Genomic DNA, 11,099 nt, shown 5'->3' with positions numbered 1-11,099 from the left:
GCGTGCGCCGTAACGATGACGTTATAGATCTGATCGTCTCCGAGAAGTGCCCCGGGTTGGCTCAGTTCTGCTCGGATTAAGAGACTTAAGGCAGTGCCTACTATCCCTGCTCAGGCACCAAATACTAGGTAAAGGGTACCAATATCTTTATGATTAGTTGAGAAAAATCAACGTGTAATTGCCACAGGTAGGATGGCCGAAGGTTTAGGCGGCGGATTGTAGCTCCGAGGACAGAGGTTTAACTCCTCTTCTTACCACAAGCTCTGTGGTGAAGTTCATGTCAGGTTGCAAACCTGAAGACGCAGGTTAACGCCTGCCGGGGCTTTCTCCGCCTCTCTCCCGGACGGCGGGGAAAGTAGATGGATGCTCGCTGGTTAGGGCGCTTAGCTGTTAACTAAGAGTTTGTAGGATCGAGGCCTTCCCATCTAGAAAGGCTTTAGCTTAATTAAAGTGTCTGGGTTGCATCCAGAAGATGTGGGATAAATCCCTGCAAGTCTTATCAGGGGCTAGGAGATTTTCACTCCTGCTTGGAGCTTTGAAGGCTCATGGTCTAAATGCTATCCTAAGCCCCTAGGCTAAAAGGGCCAGGGCGGTTGGGGTAAGGGGGAGGAGGCAGGTTGATAAAACGATAGCCGCGGATAGGGGGAGGGAAGGCTGTTTAGTTGCGGTTCGTCAGGGGGCAGTGGAGTTAATGGTGTAGGGGGAGAGGGTAAGGGTTATGGCGTAGCTTAGTCGAAGGTAGAAATAAAGACTTAATAGGGCTGTAAGGGCTATCACGGTGGCAGTGAGAGGAAATCCCTGGCTGGTGACTTCTTGGAGAATTAGTCATTTAGGCATGAATCCGGTTAGTGGGGGTAAGCCCCCTAATGAGAGAAGAATAAGGCAGGCCAGTGCGGTCAGGGTGGGGGCTTTAGTTCAGGTTGAGGCGAGGGTAATAGTTTTGGTTGAGCCAACATTGTTTAGGGTGAGGAAGGCGGCTGTTGTTATGGCAATGTAGGTAATTAGGGCTATTAGTGTTATTTGGGGGGCCATTTGGGCCACTAGAATTATTCACCCTAGATGTGCGATTGAGGAGTATGCCAGGATTTTGCGTAGTTGGGTTTGATTAAGGCCCCCTCAGCCTCCTACTAATGTAGAAGAGATTGCTAGTGTTGTAAGTAAGTAAGGGTGGGCGTTATCCGCAACTTGAAGGATTAGTGCGAATGGGGCTAGTTTTTGTCAAGTAGATAACACTAGTCCTGTGGTCAGTGTGATTCCCTGGAGAACTTCAGGAAGTCAGAAGTGCATGGGGGCCAGCCCAATTTTTAGTGCCAAGGCCGTAACGGCGATGGAAGAGGCGATGGGGTGGGAAAGTTGGGTAATTTCTCACTGTCCAGTGATTCATGCGTTGGTAGTGCTAGCAAATAGAAGTATAGCTGCTGCTGTGGCTTGTGTGAGGAAGTACTTGGTTGTGGCTTCTACGGCTCGGGGGTGATGCTGGTAGGCCATTATGGGGACGATGGCGAGGGTGTTAATTTCCAGACCCATTCATGCTAACAGTCAGTGGGAGCTTGCAAAGGTTATTGTAGTTCCTAGGCCCAGGCTAGACAGTAGGATTGTGAGTACGTAAGGGTTCATTAGTAGGGGAAGGATTTTAACCAACATGTTCGGGGTATGGGCCCGAAAGCTTATTTAGCTGACCTTACTAGAAAGTGGTGTAGTGGAAGCACCCAGAGTTTTGATCTCTGGAGGATGGGTTCGAATCCCTTTTTTCTAAGGAGCCGGGGGGAGTCTAACCCCCGTGGTTCACTCTATCAAAGTGGCCCTTAGGCGTTCAGGCACAGCTCCGGGTCTATCTAGAATTGGGGAGGGAGACCTGCAGTTCCCACTGGAAGGGAAATATGTCAGAGGATCAGTGCTAGTGTAAGGGGGAGGAAGTTTTTTCACACTAGATGTATTAGTTGGTCATATCGGAATCGTGGGTAGGAGGCCCGAACCCACAGGAATAGCCCAGAAAGAAGGGCTGCTTTAAATATGATGCTAATGGTAGTAAATTCAGGAAATGAGGGGAAGTGTGAGGCCCCTATAAAGAGCACTGCTGATAGGGTATTTATGAAGAGAATGTTGGCGTATTCGGCCAGGAAGAAAAGGGCGAAAGGTCCCCCGGCGTACTCTACGTTGAACCCGGATACAAGTTCTGATTCTCCTTCAGTTAGATCAAATGGTGCCCGGTTGGTCTCTGCCAGTGTGGAGATATATCACATTGCTGCAAGAGGTCATGCTGGGGCTAGTAGTCAAATTCCTTCTTGTGTGGTGCTGAACATTGATAGGGTGAAACCTCCTGTAAATACGATAGTGCATAGAAGAATGAGTCCTAGGGCTACTTCGTAGGAAATGGTCTGGGCAACGGCTCGCAGAGCCCCAATTAGGGCATATTTTGAATTAGATGCTCACCCAGATCCTAGGATTGAGTACACGGCCAGGCTGGACAGGGCTAAAATAAAGAGTATACTGAGATTTAGGTCGGTGACTGGAAAGGGCAGGGGTAGGGGCGCTCATAGTGTAAGTGCCAGTGTGAGGGCTAAGGTAGGAGTAGCTAGGAATAAGAATGGGGAGGATGTGGAGGGTCGGACAGGTTCTTTAATAAAGAGCTTAACTCCGTCTGCGATTGGTTGAAGTAGTCCGTAAGGGCCTACCACATTTGGTCCTTTCCGCAGTTGCATATACCCCAAGACCTTTCGTTCGATTAAGGTCAGGAAAGCTACGGCTAGTAGGACAGGTACGATGTAGGCAAGGGGGTTAATGATGTGGGCTATGATAATGTGAAGCATAGCTAAGGAGAGGATTTGAACCTCTGGGAGGGAAGGCTTAGGCTTCCTGCATTTACCGGGCTCTGCCACCTTAGCGCGCCCTTCTCTTGGGCCGGGGGTTGCCCCCCTTTACCTGCTTCAGTTGTATTCAGCAGGTTGGGGGGAGGCGTGCCTAAAGCATGGGCCTCATCACTCCGGTCCTTTCGTACTAGGAAGGGTGGCTTCACAGATAGAAACTGACCTGGATTACTCCGGTCTGAACTCAGATCACGTAGGACTTTAATCGTTGAACAAACGAACCCTTAATAGCGGCTGCACCATTAGGATGTCCTGATCCAACATCGAGGTCGTAAACCCCCTCGTCGATATGGACTCTGGGAGGGGATTGCGCTGTTATCCCTAGGGTAACTTGGTTCGTTGGTCGGCATAAAGCCGGATCATTATTGGTCAAATGTTTTGTGACTTAGAGCTGTGGCTCTGGGTTTTAGGGTGTTCCCCTATCCACTCGGGAGCTTTGTTATCTCCCGTGGTCGCCCCAACCGAAGACGCTTGTGCCATAATCACGTTGTTTGAGGGTCCAGTTAGCGGCCGCTTTTCGTGGTTGGTTGGCGTCTAAAGCTCCATAGGGTCTTCTCGTCTTGTGTGTGTATACCCGCTTCTGCACGGGTAGATCAGTTTCATTGACCGGGAAAAAGAGACAGTTAAACCCTCGTTATGCCATTCATACAGGTCTCCATTTAAAAGACAATTGATTGCGCTACCTTTGCACGGTTAAAATACCGCGGCCGTTAAACTTTTGGTCACAGGGCAGGCGGGACCTCCTATAATTAGTGGTGGCAGGAGGCGATGTTTTTGGTAAACAGGCGGGGTTTAGGTTTGCCGAGTTCCTTTTTATCCTTTAAGTCTTTCCCTTGATTTAAGCACTCCTGTGTGGGGGTAACGATGTTCTATTACATGGTCTTCTCGGCCTAGGGCGGCGGTGGTGCATTGCCCTCTTTTGTTGGGTTCGTTAATTGTCGATGGGATGTCCGATTCGACTTACACATGTGCTGGGAGAAGGTCTTTCTTCTTATTACTCGTTCTAGCATGGTCCCTCCTATGGGGGCATAGGATGGCCCAGTAATACTAGGGGCTTTGGAGATTTTAATGTTATAATAGGCTTGGGTTGGTCTGAGCTTTAACGCTTTCTGTTCAGATGGCTGCTTTTAGGCCCACTGAAACCTAGGGCCTTAGTTTAATATATTCCTTAGCCTCCTGTTTAAGGTTGTGTCCTTTGTTAAGGGAGCTGTACCTCCCTTGACTAACTCCCGCGGGTGTCCTTTGTGCCTTGTTTAAGTAAAACTGTTGTGGGCGAGGGCGCAGCGGGGCTGAACTTCTATTCATTTCTTGGGCAACCAGCTATAACCTGACTCGGTAGGTCTTTCACCTCTACTCGGGGGTCTTCCCACTCTTTTGCCACAGAGACGGGTTGGCCCTATAATAGGCTGCCCCGGAGTAGCTCGTCCGGTTTCGGGGGTTCAAACTAGAGGTCTCTTTGCTTGAGGTTACTGGCTAGATCATGATGCAAAAGGTACGAGATGTAGTCTCTGCTTTTATCTACTTTAGTGCGTTATTTCATTTCTCTTTCAGCTTTCCCTTGCGGTACTTTGTCTATAGCGTCTTTATTTCCTTTTCTGTCGCCCGTACTGGGGTGGTCGAATGGTTTAGTCTGTGCTTTTAGCTTTTTGTAGGACTATCTATATCATTAATTTGGTTTTTATAGTCTGAGCTAGCTGTTTAGTTCAGGGTGATCCAACTTGCATGGATGTCTTCTCGGTGTAAGGGAGTCGCTTAACTGTCTCAGCCACACCCTGATTATTCCAAGTGCACCTTCCGGTACACTTACCATGTTACGACTTGCCTCCCCTTGTGACGGATGTTGTGTTATTTACCTTGGTGTAGGCGGTTGTTGGGGAGAGTGACGGGCGGTGTGTGCGCGCTTCAGAGCCGGCTTCAAGGGGGCACTCTATTCCCCCTTTACTGCTAAATCCACCTTCGGATTGTCGTTTCAGACAACCTTCCGTGAATAATCTGGATCAGATAGTGTAGCCCATTTCTTCCTACTTCGTACGCTACACCTCGACCTGACGTTTTGAGTATTACTCATTCTGCTTACTGTAGTACCTTCACAGGGTAAGCTGGCGACGGTGGTATATAGGCGGGAAAAGCAAGGAGTAGTGAGGTTGAACGGGGGTTATCGGTTCTAGAACAGGCTCCTCTAGGGGGGTCTGAAGCACCGCCAAGTCCTTTGGGTTTTAAGCTGGCGCTCGTAGTCCCCTGGCGGATATTTGTTGTACTGGAATATCTAAGTTTACGGCGGGGCATAGTGGGGTATCTAATCCCAGTTTGTGTCCCAGCTGTCGTGGGTTCTGGTGGGAAGGGGTAAAGCTACTTTCGTGTCTATAATTCGAGCCCCTAGGTGCGTATGACGGCCTAAGGGGTCTTCGGCTTTAGTATTTTATTCTCCATAACCACTCTTTACGCCGAGTGAATCAACTAGGGCCTCTCGTATAACCGCGGTGGCTGGCACGAGTTTTACCGGCCCTCTTAACCCTGACTAAGTCAAGTTTTCACTTATGGCTTAATGTCTATCACTGCTGAATTCCCTTGGGGGTGTGGCTAAGCAAGGCGTCTTGGGCTAAAAAGTGTGCCTGATACCGGCTCCTCGTCCCCGGACGGGGGATTGAGGGCATCCTCACAGGGGTGCGGAGGCTTGCATGTGTAAATTGGGTTAAAGCTGATAATAAAGTCAGGACCAAACCTTTGTGCCCGTGGGGCTTTCTACGGCCCATCTTAACATCTTCAGTGTTATGCTTTGCTTAAGCTACACTAGCCACACAGTAACATCTTTTTGCAACACTATATATACCAACACGTAACAGAACTCGTTGAAGACGCCAGTCGAGTCTTTCATGGTTTCGGGGTTTGACATGAATATTAGACTTTTTCGGGCGTAGGGGGTAGGGGGGTTTGTCGCGCGAAAAAACCTCCTAGTTTTCCAAAGAAGGGGGGCAGTATAATAGGGTAGTGTGGGTTGAGAACTGATCTATTATGCACCTGATATCACTTATGTGGTTCTTCGATGAATGTTGATGGAGTATTGGACAGTTATTTCTCATTCAAGGAAATGTACACCCTTTAAACGTTAACATTAGGAAGGAGTCGCCAAATGCCAAGTGAAAGTGAAGGAAAAAAAAGGAACCAGATGCATGTATAGTGAACGCCCGGCATGGTGGGTAACGAGTCGTTAGTATGCCACCATTAACTTATGCCTGGAAAGTTCAATTCTTAGGGGGATTATAAATTTATGGCCCTGAAATAGGAACCAAATGCCAGGAATAGTTCATTCTGTGAAACCCCCACAATTTTTGTCCGTGATCTTATCATTAAGAGTATGCACGATTTAGTCGTGTTGGTCGGTTCTCACTACATTAAATAAGTATATATCTATTTTTGATGGGTAACGCAAGGAAAATGGTTTGATGGAGTAATAGGGATTAATCTATTTATCAGGTTTTCTTATTTATATTCTGAATCTTAATTTAATGCTTATGTATACCTTAGTTCAATTATTACTTGCTTTGTCCTTATTTATTGTTATTTGGTTATTATTGTGTTGTTCTTAGATTCAGTTATGTAATGTAAAGCAGTCATTTACCTGACATAATATGAATGGGGATTATACATAGTATGTACCTACACCATATATATATGTATAATTATACATAGTATGTACTATATCCATCTGTGCATGGATATTGTACATACTATGAGTATACAACATTTGTATACCAAAGTACATATATTTGGCGGCGGGCGGCGGGCGGCGTGTCGCCAGAGAATAGTTTAACTTAGAATACTAGCTTTGGGAGTTAGAGGTGGAAGTTAAAATCTTTCTTTTCTGGGCCTCAGGGAGGACTTTAACCTCCGGTCTCCGGATTACAAAACCGGCGCTTTGAACTAAGCTACTGGGGCAGTTTCATTCTAGGGCTTTGTTCTCTATTCATCCGGCTAGCGGGGCGAGAACTAAGAATACAGAGAAGTAGATGACTGAGGCTACTTGCCCGATAATGACGTATGGGTGTTCTACTGGTATTCCTCCGATTCATGTCAAGATGATGACGTCTGCTACTAAAGTTCAGAATAGGAATTGTGTAATAGGTCGGAATGTTAGACCTCGTTGCTTTGAGGTGTGTAGAATGGGAACAACCATTAGTACTAAAATGGAGAATAGAAGGGCTAGTACTCCGCCTAATTTGTTGGGGATTGAACGCAGGATGGCGTAGGCAAATAGGAAGTATCACTCTGGTTTAATATGGGGTGGGGTGACCATGGGGTTGGCGGGTGTAAAATTATCTGGGTCTCCTAGTAAGTTGGGTGAAAAGAGGGCTAATGAGGTTAGTGCTAGTAGTATAACTGCGAAGCCTAGAAGGTCTTTGTAGGAGAAGTATGGGTGGAATGAAATTTTATCGGCGTCCGAGTTAAGGCCGGCAGGGTTATTTGATCCTGTTTCGTGTAGGAATAAAAGGTGGAGGATTGTGGCCCCTGCAATTACGAAAGGGAATAGGAAGTGGAATGCGAAGAATCGGGTTAGAGTGGCGTTATCTACGGAGAAGCCCCCTCAGATTCACTCTACTAGTGCGCCCCCCACATATGGGACGGCAGATAATAAGTTGGTAATTACAGTGGCCCCTCAGAAAGACATTTGTCCTCAGGGGAGAACGTAGCCTACAAAGGCAGTCATCATAACAAGAAGGAGAAGGACTACTCCAATGTTTCATGTCTCTTTGTAAAGGTATGAGCCGTAGTAAAGTCCTCGGCCAATGTGGGCGTAAATGCAGATAAAGAAGAATGATGCTCCGTTTGCGTGCATGCTTCGGATCAGTCAGCCGTAGTTTACGTCACGGCAAATGTGGGCAACAGAAGAGAATGCAGTTGCGATGTCAGAAGTGTAGTGTATAGCCAGGAATAATCCTGTTAAAATTTGTGCTGCTAAACACAGCCCTAAAAGTGAGCCGAAGTTTCATCAGACTGAAATGTTAGAAGGGGCTGGGAGGTCGACTAGTGCGTCGTTAGCGATTTTTAGGAGTGGGTGGGTTTTTCGTAGGCTTGCCATTAGGGTTTCTATAGTTGAATAACAACGGTGGTTTTTCGAGTCATTGGTCTCGGTTAGAATCCGGGTAGAAATTATGGTATACTTTGTGTGTCTTTGATTATTTGGGTTTGTTTTAGGGATGGTAGGTGTTGCACCAATCCTGCCCCGTATTTCGCGGCATTAGGGTTAGTGATGTCTTCTGGAGCGGGTTGTGCTGTTTTAGCAATGTTTGGGTCTCCGTTTCTGGCCTTGGCTCTTTTCTTAATTTATTTAGGGGGGATGTTAGTAGTTTTTGGGTATTCGGCTGCCTTGGCAGCTGACCCGCACCCTGAAAGCTGGGGGGATGCGTCTGTCTTTGAGCATGCAATGTTCTACTTTGTGGTAGTCGTTGCAGGGCTACTTTATTTTGGCTCGTCATGATATGATTTTAGTGCGGGGGTGTTGAGTAGCTGTAAAGAATTGTTGATGGTTCGGGGAGATGTTGGTGGGGTTTCTATGCTTTATGCTTCAGGGGGTGTTATGATAGTGTTATGCGCTTGAGTTTTATTGCTAACCCTATTTGTAGTGTTAGAGTTGACTCGTGGTTTAAGTCGGGGGGCTTTACGGGCTGTTTAGGTAGAGGCTAAAAGGGTGGCCAGTCCTGTGGTGATTATGAAGATTATTAGATATGTCTTGATGATCCCTCGTTGGGCGTCGCTAGTGGCGGCGGATATTTTTGCCTGGGCTGAAGCTAGCCCTTTGGGGCCTGCGGCTTCAAATCAGGATTGGTCTACTAGTTGGTTGGCCATTGTTTGGCCTAAAACCAGGTTTAGTTTAGGGGCCAGGCGGTGTACTGTTGCGGGGAAGTAGCCAAGTATATTTGAGAAGTTGTGTAGTTTAATGATTGGGGTAGGTTTAAATTGTTTGGCAGTAAGGGCGGCTAGTTCTATGGCTGTTAGAAGTCCAATGATTGTGACGATAAGAGCAGCTAGTTTTAGTATAGGGGGTATGGTTATAATGGGTGTTTTTGTAGGGAGGGTGTTTGAAATAAGAATTAGTCCTGCTACAATGCTGCCTCAGGCCAGTCGTTTAATTGGGTTGATAACCGCAGGGTCATTTTCGTTGATTGGAGAGAGAGGCATGAATCGGGGGGTTCCCATGGTAACAAAGAATACAACTCGGAAGCTATAGACAGCCGTGAAAGAGGTTGCAATTAGAGTGAGGACAAGGGCTCAGGCGTTTAGGTAAGAGGTGTTTAGGGCTTCGATGATGGCATCTTTTGAGAAGAAGCCGGCCAGGAAGGGGGTTCCTGTTAGAGCTAGGCTTCCAATTGTCAGACAGGTAGATGTAAAGGTGCTAGGTTGTGCAGGCCTCCTATTTTCCGGATGTCTTGTTCGTCGTTAAGGCTGTGGATTACTGATCCGGAGCAGAGGAAGAGTATTGCTTTGAAGAAGGCATGGGTGCAAATGTGGAAGAAGGCTAATTGGGGCTGATTAAGCCCAATTGTTACCATCATAAGTCCCAGCTGACTTGAAGTAGAGAAGGCTACGATTTTTTTAATGTCATTCTGGGTGAGAGCACATGTGGCAGTGAATAGTGTTGTTAGTGCACCTAGACATAAGCAAATGGTTAATGCTGTGGGGTTAGATTGGGTAAGAGGGTGCAGTCGAATAAGGAGGAAGATTCCTGCTACGACCATTGTGCTTGAGTGCAGTAGGGCGGAGACTGGCGTAGGACCTTCCATTGCGGAAGGCAGTCAAGGGTGAAGTCCGAATTGGGCCGACTTGCCTGTTGCGGCAATGATTAGGCCTAGAAGGGGGAGGGTTATGTCTATGTTGTGGGAGAGTGCAAAGATTTGTTGTATTTCTCATGAATTAAGATTCATGGCAAACCAGGCCATGCTTATAATTAGTCCGATGTCTCCTACTCGGTTATAAATTACGGCTTGCAAGGCTGCAGTGTTGGCATCGGCTCGGCCGTATCATCAGCCGATTAGTAGGAAGGACATAATTCCTACTCCTTCTCAACCAATAAATAGTTGGAATATGTTGTTGGCTGTAACTAAGATAATTATAGCAATTAAGAACATGAGGAGGTATTTAAAGAATCGGTTCATGTAGGGGTCCGCGTGTATGTATCAGGAGGCAAATTCAAGGATGGATCAGGTCACGTAAAGGGCGATGGGCGTAAAGATAATTGAATAGGCATCGAACTTTAGGCTAATGCTAATGTTGAAAGTGGATGTGTTTATTCAGTGTCAGGTGGTAACGATTGTCTCTACTCCCTGATCTAGAAAGATGAATAAGGGTAAAAGACTGACCACGAATGCGGCACTAACTGCGGTTTTTACGTGGGACACGGCTCAACCGGGGGGTTTTGGTGTAGGGTCAATCGTTGTAAGAATAGGGTAGGCTAGGAGGGCAAAGATTAGTGTAAGTGATGATGATAAAATCAGTGTGGTTTGCATAGCCTCTGCTTGGATTTGCACCAAGAGTTTTTGGTTCCTAAGACCAACGGATGACTGTTATCCTTCAAAGGCCGAGTGAGCCGCAGACTCTAACTGCGGGGGTAGAGATTAGCAGTCTCTATTGCTACAGGCCTCTCTCGGCGGATAAGGAGGTTTGAACTCCTGTCTTTGGAATCACAATCCAACATTTTCGTTAAACTATACCTGCAGTAGAATCATCCTCACATGAACTCTGGTTTAAGGATAAGTAAGATAACTGGGATTAAGTGAAGGGCAATTAAAAGGTGCTCTCGTGTGTGATAAGGGGTTAATCCTGTAATATGTGCTGGTACTGGGCCTCGCTGAGTCATTAGGAACATGTAGAGGGAGTAGCCGGCTGTGATCAGGGTGCCGAGCCCTGTTAGGACGAGGGTTCAAGGAGATCAGTTAAACATGGTTGTAATGATTATTACTTCTCCCATAAGATTAGGGAGTGGGGGGAGTGCAAGATTGGCTAAGTTAGCAATAAATCATCATGTGGCTGTTAGGGGGAATAGTATTTGCATGCCTCGTGCTAGGACCATGGTTCGGCTGTGTGTTCGTTCATAGCTTGTGTTTGCCAGACAGAATAATGCCGATGAGACTAGTCCGTGGGCAATTATTAAAATAATTGCTCCGGTTAGGCCTCAGGGGGTTTGAATAAGAATACCCCCAGCTACTAGGCCTATGTGGCTTACTGAGTAAGTATGGT

General features: G+C 46.9%; 1 non-coding gene and 1 pseudogene across 1 annotated transcript; one reads left to right on the top strand and one right to left on the bottom strand.

Annotated features, from left to right (window-relative positions):
• Positions 1-4,641: 4,641 nt before the first annotated feature.
• Positions 4,642-5,594, bottom strand: LOC143101352 (18S ribosomal RNA). Its single transcript, XR_012982280.1, has one exon. It is a non-coding gene; the product is annotated as an 18S ribosomal RNA (ribosomal RNA).
• Positions 5,595-8,017: 2,423 nt separating this feature from the next.
• LOC143101348 (NADH-ubiquinone oxidoreductase chain 6-like) lies at positions 8,018-8,538 on the top strand (annotated as a pseudogene).
• Positions 8,539-11,099: the final 2,561 nt, after the last annotated feature.

Source organism: Alosa pseudoharengus, unplaced genomic scaffold (genome assembly GCF_046254945.1).
Source record: "Alosa pseudoharengus isolate Yale_2024_CS ecotype anadromous, Long Island Sound unplaced genomic scaffold, YU_APseudo_1.1 YU_APseudo_1.1_scf_323, whole genome shotgun sequence".
NCBI lineage: Eukaryota > Metazoa > Chordata > Actinopteri > Clupeiformes > Clupeidae > Alosa > Alosa pseudoharengus.
Note: the sequence above shows the minus strand (reverse complement) of the source record. Positions and strands in the feature narration are given on the sequence as shown.